Raw genomic sequence first — 7,500 nt, 5'->3', positions numbered from 1 at the left:
GCTTAGGGTGAGGTTAGGGTTAGGGTTAGGGTTAGGGTTAGTGTTAGGGTTAGGGTTAGGGTTAGGGTTAGGGTTAGGGTTAGAGTTAGGGTTAGGGTTAGGATTAGGGTTAGGGTTAGGGTTACGGTTAGGGTTAGGGTTAGGGTTAGGGTTAGGTTTTGGGATAGGGTTAGGGTTAGGGTTAGGGTTAGGGTTAGGGTTAGAGTTAGGGTTAGGGTTAGGATTAGGGTTAGGTTTAGGGTTACGGTTAGGGTTAGGGTTAGGGTTAGGGTTAGTGTTAGGTTTCGGGATAGGGTTAGGGATAAATTAGGGTTAGTGTTAGTTTTAATGGTTAGGGTTAGGCTTAGTGTTACTGTTAGGTTTAGGGTTAGGGTTACGGTTACATTTTAGGGTTAGTGTTAGGGTTAGGTTTAGAGTTAGGGTTAGGGTTAAGGTTACGGTTAGTTAGGTTTAGGGTTAGGGTTAGGGTTAGGGTTAGGGTTAGGGTTAGGGTTAGGGTTAGGGTTAGGGTTAGGGTTAGGGTTAGGGTTAGGGTTATGCTTTGGTTAGGGTTAGGGTTAGGGTTAGGGTTAGGGTTAGGGTTAGGGTTAGGGTTAGGGTTAGGGTTAGGGTTAGGGTTAGGGTTAGGGTTAGGGTTAGGGTTAGGGTTAGGGTTAGGGTTAGCGTTTGGGTTAGGGTTAGGCTTAGGGTTAGGGTTAGGATTAGGGTTAGTGTTAGGTTAGGGTTAGCGTTTGGGTTAGGGTTAGGGTTAGGCTTAAGGTTTAGATTTAGGATTCGGGTTACTGTTACGATTACTCTTACGGTTTGGACAAGAGTTACGGTTAGGGTTAGGGTTAGGGTTAGGGTTAGGGTTAGGGTTAGGGTTAGGGTTAAGGTTAGGGTTAGGGTTAGGGTTAGGGTTAGGGTTAGGGTTAGGGTTAGGGTTAGGGTTAGGGTTAGGGTTAGGGTTAGGGTTAGGGTTATGCTTTGGTTTTGTATTAGGATTAGGGTTAGGGTTAGGGTTAGGGTCAGTGTTAGGGTTAGGGTTAGGTTTAGGGTTAGAGTAAGGATTCAGCATATGCTTATTCTTAGGCCTTTTTTTATCGTATGCATAGCGTTTCTCGTAGGGATATTGTTAGGGTTAGAGTTCGGTTAGGGTTTGGGTTAGGGTTAGGGTTAGGGTTAGGGTTAGGGTTAGGGTTAGGGTGAGGTAAGGGTTAGGGTTAGGGTTAGGGTTAAGGTTAGGGTTAGGGTTAGTGTTAGGGTTAGGGTTAGGGTTAGGGTTAGGGTTAGGCTTAGGGTTAGGGTTAGGGTTAGGTTTAGGGTTAGGGAAAGGGTTAGGGTTTGGGTTAGGGTTAGGGTTAGGGTTAGGGTTAGGGTTAGGGTTAGGGTTAGAGTTAGTATTGCATTGAGAGTTACGTTTATGTTTAGGGTTAGGGTTTGTGTTCCTGTTATGATTACGTTTAGTGTTATGCTATGGGTCGTGGTTTTGTTAAGAGTTACGTTTAGGTTTAGGCTTAAGTATAGGGCTAGTGTTAGCATTAGGTTTAGGGTTAGGTTGAATGTTAGGGTTACGCTTTGCACAAGGCTTCGACTTTGATTTAGGATTAGATATTGGGTTAGGGTTACGGTTAGGATTAGGGTTAGGGTTAGGTTTGGGGTTAGGGTTAGGGTTAGCGTTAGGGTTAGGTGTTTTGGTAATATTAGGGTTAGGGTTAGGGTTAGGGATAGGGTAAGGCTTAGCGTTAGGCTTAGGATTAGGGTTAGGTTTTGGATTAGGATTAGGTTTAGGGTTAGGGTTAGGTTAGGCTTAGCGTTTGGGTTAGGGTTAGGCTTAGGGTTAGGGTTAGGGTTAGGTTAGGGTTAGCGTTAGGGTTAGGGTTAGGGTTAGGCTTAAGGTTTAGATTTAGGATTCGGGTTACTGTTACGATTACTCTTACGGTTACAGTTTGGACAAGTGTTACGGTTAGGGTTAGGGTTAGGGTTAGGGTTAGGGTTAGGGTTAGGGTTAGGGTTAGGTTTAGGGTTAGGGTTAGGGTTAGCGTTTGGGTTAGGGTTAGGTTTAGGGTTAGGGTTAGGGTTAGGTTAGGTTTAGCGTTTGGGTTAGGGTTAGGCTTAAGGTTTAGATTTAGGATTCGGGTTACTGTTACGATTACTCTTACGGTTACGGTTTGGACAAGTGTTACGGTTAGGGTTAGGGTTAGGGTTAGGGTTGGGGTAAGGGTTAGGGTTATGCTTTGGTTTTGGATTAGGTTTAGGGTTAGGGTTAGGGTTAGTGTTAGGGTTTGGGTTAGGGTTAGGGTTAGGGTTAGGGTTAAGGTTAGGGTGAGGTTAGGGTTAGGGTTAGGGTTAGGGTTAGGGTTAGGGTTAGGGTTAGGGTTAGGGTTAGGGTTAGGGTTAGGGTTAGGGTTAGGGTTAGGGTTAGGGTTAGGGTGAGGTTTGGGTTAGGGTTAGGTTTATGGTTAGCGTTAGGGTTAGGGTTAAGGTCAGTGTTAGGGTTAGGGTTAGGTTTAGGGTTAGAGTAAGGATTCACCTTATGCTTATGCTTAGGCCTTTTTTTATCGTATGCATAGCGTTTCTCGTAGGGGTATTGTTAGGGTTAGAGTACGGTTAGGGTTTGGGTTAGGGTTAGGGTTAGGTTTAGGGTTAGGGTGAGGTTAGGGTTAGGGTTAGGCTTAGGGTTAGGGTTAGGGTTAGGGTTAGGGTTAGGGTTAGGGTTAGGGTTAGGGTTAGGGTTAGGTTAGGGTTAGGGATACGGTTAGGGTTAGGGTTAGGCTTAGGGTTAGGGTTAGGGTTAGGGTTAGGGTTAGGGTTAGGGTTAGGGTTAGGGATGAGGTTAGGGATAGGGTTAGGGTTTAGATTTAGGATTCGGGTTACTGTTACGATTATGCTTACCGTTACGGTTTCGACACGTGTTACGGCAAGGGTTAGAGTTAGGTTTGGGGATAGGGTGAGGGTTGGGGTTAGGGTTAGGGTTAGTGTTTGGGTTAGGGGTAGGGTTAGGGTTAGGCTTAGGGTGAGGTTAGGGTTAGGGTTAGGGTTAGGGTTAGGGTTAGTGTTAGGGTTAGGGTTAGGGTTATGGTTAGGGTTAGGGTTAGAGTTAGGGTTAGGGTTAGGATTAGGGTTAGGGTTAGGGTTAGGTTTAGGGTTAGGGTTAGCGTTTGGGTTAGGGTTAGGCTTAGGGTTAGGGTTAGGGTTAGGGTTAGGGTTAGGGTTAGGGTTAGAGTTTGGGTTAGGGTTAGGTTTAGGCTTAAGGTTTAGATTTAGGATTCGGGTTACTGTTACGATTACTCTTACGGTTTGGACAAGAGTTACGGTTAGGGTTAGGGTTAGGGTTAGGGTTAGGGTTAGGGTTAGGGTTAGGGTTAAGGTTAGGGTTAGGGTTAGGGTTAGGGTTAGGGTTAGGGTTAGGGTTAGGGTTAGGGTTAGGGTTAGGGTTAGGGTTAGGGTTAGGGTTAGGGTTAGGGTTATGCTTTGGTTTTGTATTAGGATTAGGGTTAGGGTTAGGGTTAGGGTCAGTGTTAGGGTTAGGGTTAGGTTTAGGGTTAGAGTAAGGATTCAGCATATGCTTATTCTTAGGCCTTTTTTTATCGTATGCATAGCGTTTCTCGTAGGGATATTGTTAGGGTTAGAGTTCGGTTAGGGTTTGGGTTAGGGTTAGGGTTAGGGTTAGGGTTAGGGTTAGGGTTAGGGTGAGGTAAGGGTTAGGGTTAGGGTTAGGGTTAAGGTTAGGGTTAGGGTTAGTGTTAGGGTTAGGGTTAGGGTTAGGGTTAGGGTTAGGGTTAGGCTTAGGGTTAGGGTTAGGGTTAGGTTTAGGGTTAGGGAAAGGGTTAGGGTTTGGGTTAGGGTTAGGGTTAGGGTTAGGGTTAGGGTTAGGGTTAGGGTTAGAGTTAGTATTGCATTGAGAGTTACGTTTATGTTTAGGGTTAGGGTTTGTGTTCCTGTTATGATTACGTTTAGTGTTATGCTATGGGTCGTGGTTTTGTTAAGAGTTACGTTTAGGTTTAGGCTTAAGTATAGGGCTAGTGTTAGCATTAGGTTTAGGGTTAGGTTGAATGTTAGGGTTACGCTTTGCACAAGGCTTCGACTTTGATTTAGGATTAGATATTGGGTTAGGGTTACGGTTAGGATTAGGGTTAGGGTTAGGTTTGGGGTTAGGGTTAGGGTTAGCGTTAGGGTTAGGTGTTTTGGTAATATTAGGGTTAGGGTTAGGGTTAGGGATAGGGTAAGGCTTAGCGTTAGGCTTAGGATTAGGGTTAGGTTTTGGATTAGGATTAGGTTTAGGGTTAGGGTTAGGTTAGGCTTAGCGTTTGGGTTAGGGTTAGGCTTAGGGTTAGGGTTAGGGTTAGGTTAGGGTTAGCGTTAGGGTTAGGGTTAGGGTTAGGCTTAAGGTTTAGATTTAGGATTCGGGTTACTGTTACGATTACTCTTACGGTTACAGTTTGGACAAGTGTTACGGTTAGGGTTAGGGTTAGGGTTAGGGTTAGGGTTAGGGTTAGGGTTAGGTTTAGGGTTAGGGTTAGGGTTAGCGTTTGGGTTAGGGTTAGGTTTAGGGTTAGGGTTAGGGTTAGGTTAGGTTTAGCGTTTGGGTTAGGGTTAGGCTTAAGGTTTAGATTTAGGATTCGGGTTACTGTTACGATTACTCTTACGGTTACGGTTTGGACAAGTGTTACGGTTAGGGTTAGGGTTAGGGTTAGGGTTGGGGTAAGGGTTAGGGTTATGCTTTGGTTTTGGATTAGGTTTAGGGTTAGGGTTAGGGTTAGTGTTAGGGTTTGGGTTAGGGTTAGGGTTAGGGTTAGGGTTAAGGTTAGGGTGAGGTTAGGGTTAGGGTTAGGGTTAGGGTTAGGGTTAGGGTTAGGGTTAGGGTTAGGGTTAGGGTTAGGGTTAGGGTTAGGGTTAGGGTTAGGGTTAGGGTTAGGGTGAGGTTTGGGTTAGGGTTAGGTTTATGGTTAGCGTTAGGGTTAGGGTTAAGGTCAGTGTTAGGGTTAGGGTTAGGTTTAGGGTTAGAGTAAGGATTCACCTTATGCTTATGCTTAGGCCTTTTTTTATCGTATGCATAGCGTTTCTCGTAGGGGTATTGTTAGGGTTAGAGTACGGTTAGGGTTTGGGTTAGGGTTAGGGTTAGGTTTAGGGTTAGGGTGAGGTTAGGGTTAGGGTTAGGCTTAGGGTTAGGGTTAGGGTTAGGGTTAGGGTTAGGGTTAGGGTTAGGGTTAGGGTTAGGTTAGGGTTAGGGATACGGTTAGGGTTAGGGTTAGGCTTAGGGTTAGGGTTAGGGTTAGGGTTAGGGTTAGGGTTAGGGTTAGGGTTAGGGATGAGGTTAGGGATAGGGTTAGGGTTTAGATTTAGGATTCGGGTTACTGTTACGATTATGCTTACCGTTACGGTTTCGACACGTGTTACGGCAAGGGTTAGAGTTAGGTTTGGGGATAGGGTGAGGGTTGGGGTTAGGGTTAGGGTTAGTGTTTGGGTTAGGGGTAGGGTTAGGGTTAGGCTTAGGGTGAGGTTAGGGTTAGGGTTAGGGTTAGGGTTAGGGTTAGTGTTAGGGTTAGGGTTAGGGTTAGGGTTAGGGTTAGGGTTAGAGTTAGGGTTAGGGTTAGGATTAGGGTTAGGGTTAGGGTTAGGTTTAGGGTTAGGGTTAGCGTTTGGGTTAGGGTTAGGCTTAGGGTTAGGGTTAGGGTTAGGGTTAGGGTTAGGGTTAGGGTTAGAGTTAGGGTTAGGGTTAGGATTAGGATTAGGTTTAGGGTTACGGTTAGGGTTAGGGTTAGGGTTAGGGTTAGTGTTAGGTTTCGGGATAGGGTTAGGGATAAATTAGGGTTAGTGTTAGTTTTAATGGTTAGGGTTAGGCTTAGTGTTACTGTTAGGTTTAGGGTTAGGGTTACGGTTACATTTTAGGGTTAGTGTTAGGGTTAGGTTTAGAGTTAGGGTTAGGGTTAAGGTTACGGTTAGTTAGGTTTAGGGTTAGGGTTAGGGTTAGGGTTAGGGTTAGGGTTAGGGTTAGGGTTAGGGTTAGGGTTAGGGTTAGGGTTAGGCTTAGGCTTAGGGTTAGGCTTAGGGTTAGGGTTATGCTTTGGTTAGGGTTAGGGTTAGGGTTAGGGTTAGAGTTAGGGTTAGGGTTAGGGTTAGGGTTAGGGTTAGGGTTAGGGTTAGGGTTAGGGTTAGGGTTAGGGTTAGGGTTAGGGTTAGGGTTAGGGTTAGGGTTAGAGTTAGTATTGCATTGAGAGTTACGTTTATGTTTAGGGTTAGGGTTTGTGTTCCTGTTATGATTACGTTTAGTGTTATGCTATGGGTCGTGGTTTTGTTAAGAGTTACGTTTAGGTTTAGGCTTAAGTATAGGGCTAGTGTTAGCATTAGGTTTAGGGTTAGGTTGAATGTTAGGGTTACGCTTTGCACAAGGTTTCGACTTTGATTTAGGATTAGATATTGGGTTAGGGTTACGGTTAGGATTAGGGTTAGGGTTAGGTTTGGGTTTAGGGGTAGGGTTAGCGTTAGGGTTAGGTGTTTTGGTAATATTAGGGTTAGGGTTAGGGTTAGGGATAGGGTAAGGCTTAGCGTTAGGCTTAGGGTTAGGGTTAGGTTTTGGATTAGGATTAGGTTAAGGTTTAGGGTTAGGTTAGGGTTAGCGTTTGGGTTAAGGTTAGGCTTAGGGTTAGGGTTAGGTTAGGGTTAGCGTTTGGGTTAGGGTTAGGGTTAGGCTTAAGGTATAGATTTAGGATTCGGGTTACTGTTACGATTACTCTTACGGTTACGGTTTGGACAAGTGTTAAGGTTAGTGTTAGGGTTAGGGTTAGGGTTAGGGTTAGGGTTAGGGTTAGGGTTAGGGTTAGGGTTAGGGTTATGCTTTGGTTTTGGATTAGGATTAGGGTTAGGGTTAGGGTTAAGGTCAGTGTTAGGGTTAGGGTTAGGTTTAGGGTTAGAGTAAGGATTCACCTTATGCTTATTCTTAGGCCTTTTTTTATCGTATGCATAGCGTTTCTCGTAGGGATATTGTTAGGGTTAGAGTTCGGTTAGGGTTTGGGTTAGGGTTAGGGTTAGGGTTAGGGCTAGGGTTAGGGTTAGGGTTAGGTTTTGGGTTAGGGTTAGGGTTAGGGTTAGGGTTAGGGTTAGGGTTAGGTTTAGGGTTAGGGTTAGCGTTTGGGTTAGGGTTAGGCTTAGGGTTAGGGTTAGGGTTAGGGTTAGGGTTAGGGTTAGGTTTAGGATTAGGATTAGGGTTAGGGTTAGGGTTAAGGTCAGTGTTAGGGTTAGGGTTAGGTTTAGGGTTAGAGTAAGGATTCAGCATATGCTTATTCTTAGGCCTTTTTTTATCGTATGCATAGCGTTTCTCGTAGGGATATTGTTTGGGTTAGAGTTCGGTTAGGGTTTGGGTTAGGGTTAGGGTTAGGGTTAGGGTTAGGGTTAGGGTGAGGTTAGGGTTAGGGTTAGGGTTAGGGTTAGGGTTAGGGTTAGGGTTAGGGTTAGGGTTAGGGTTAGGGTTACAGTTACATTTTAGGGTTAGTGTTAGGGTTAGGTTTAGAGTTAGGGTTA

The sequence above is a fragment of the Sturnus vulgaris genome, chromosome 1 (assembly GCF_052056855.1).
Source record: "Sturnus vulgaris isolate bStuVul1 chromosome 1, bStuVul1.hap1, whole genome shotgun sequence".
Taxonomy (NCBI): domain Eukaryota; kingdom Metazoa; phylum Chordata; class Aves; order Passeriformes; family Sturnidae; genus Sturnus; species Sturnus vulgaris.
Note: the sequence above shows the minus strand (reverse complement) of the source record.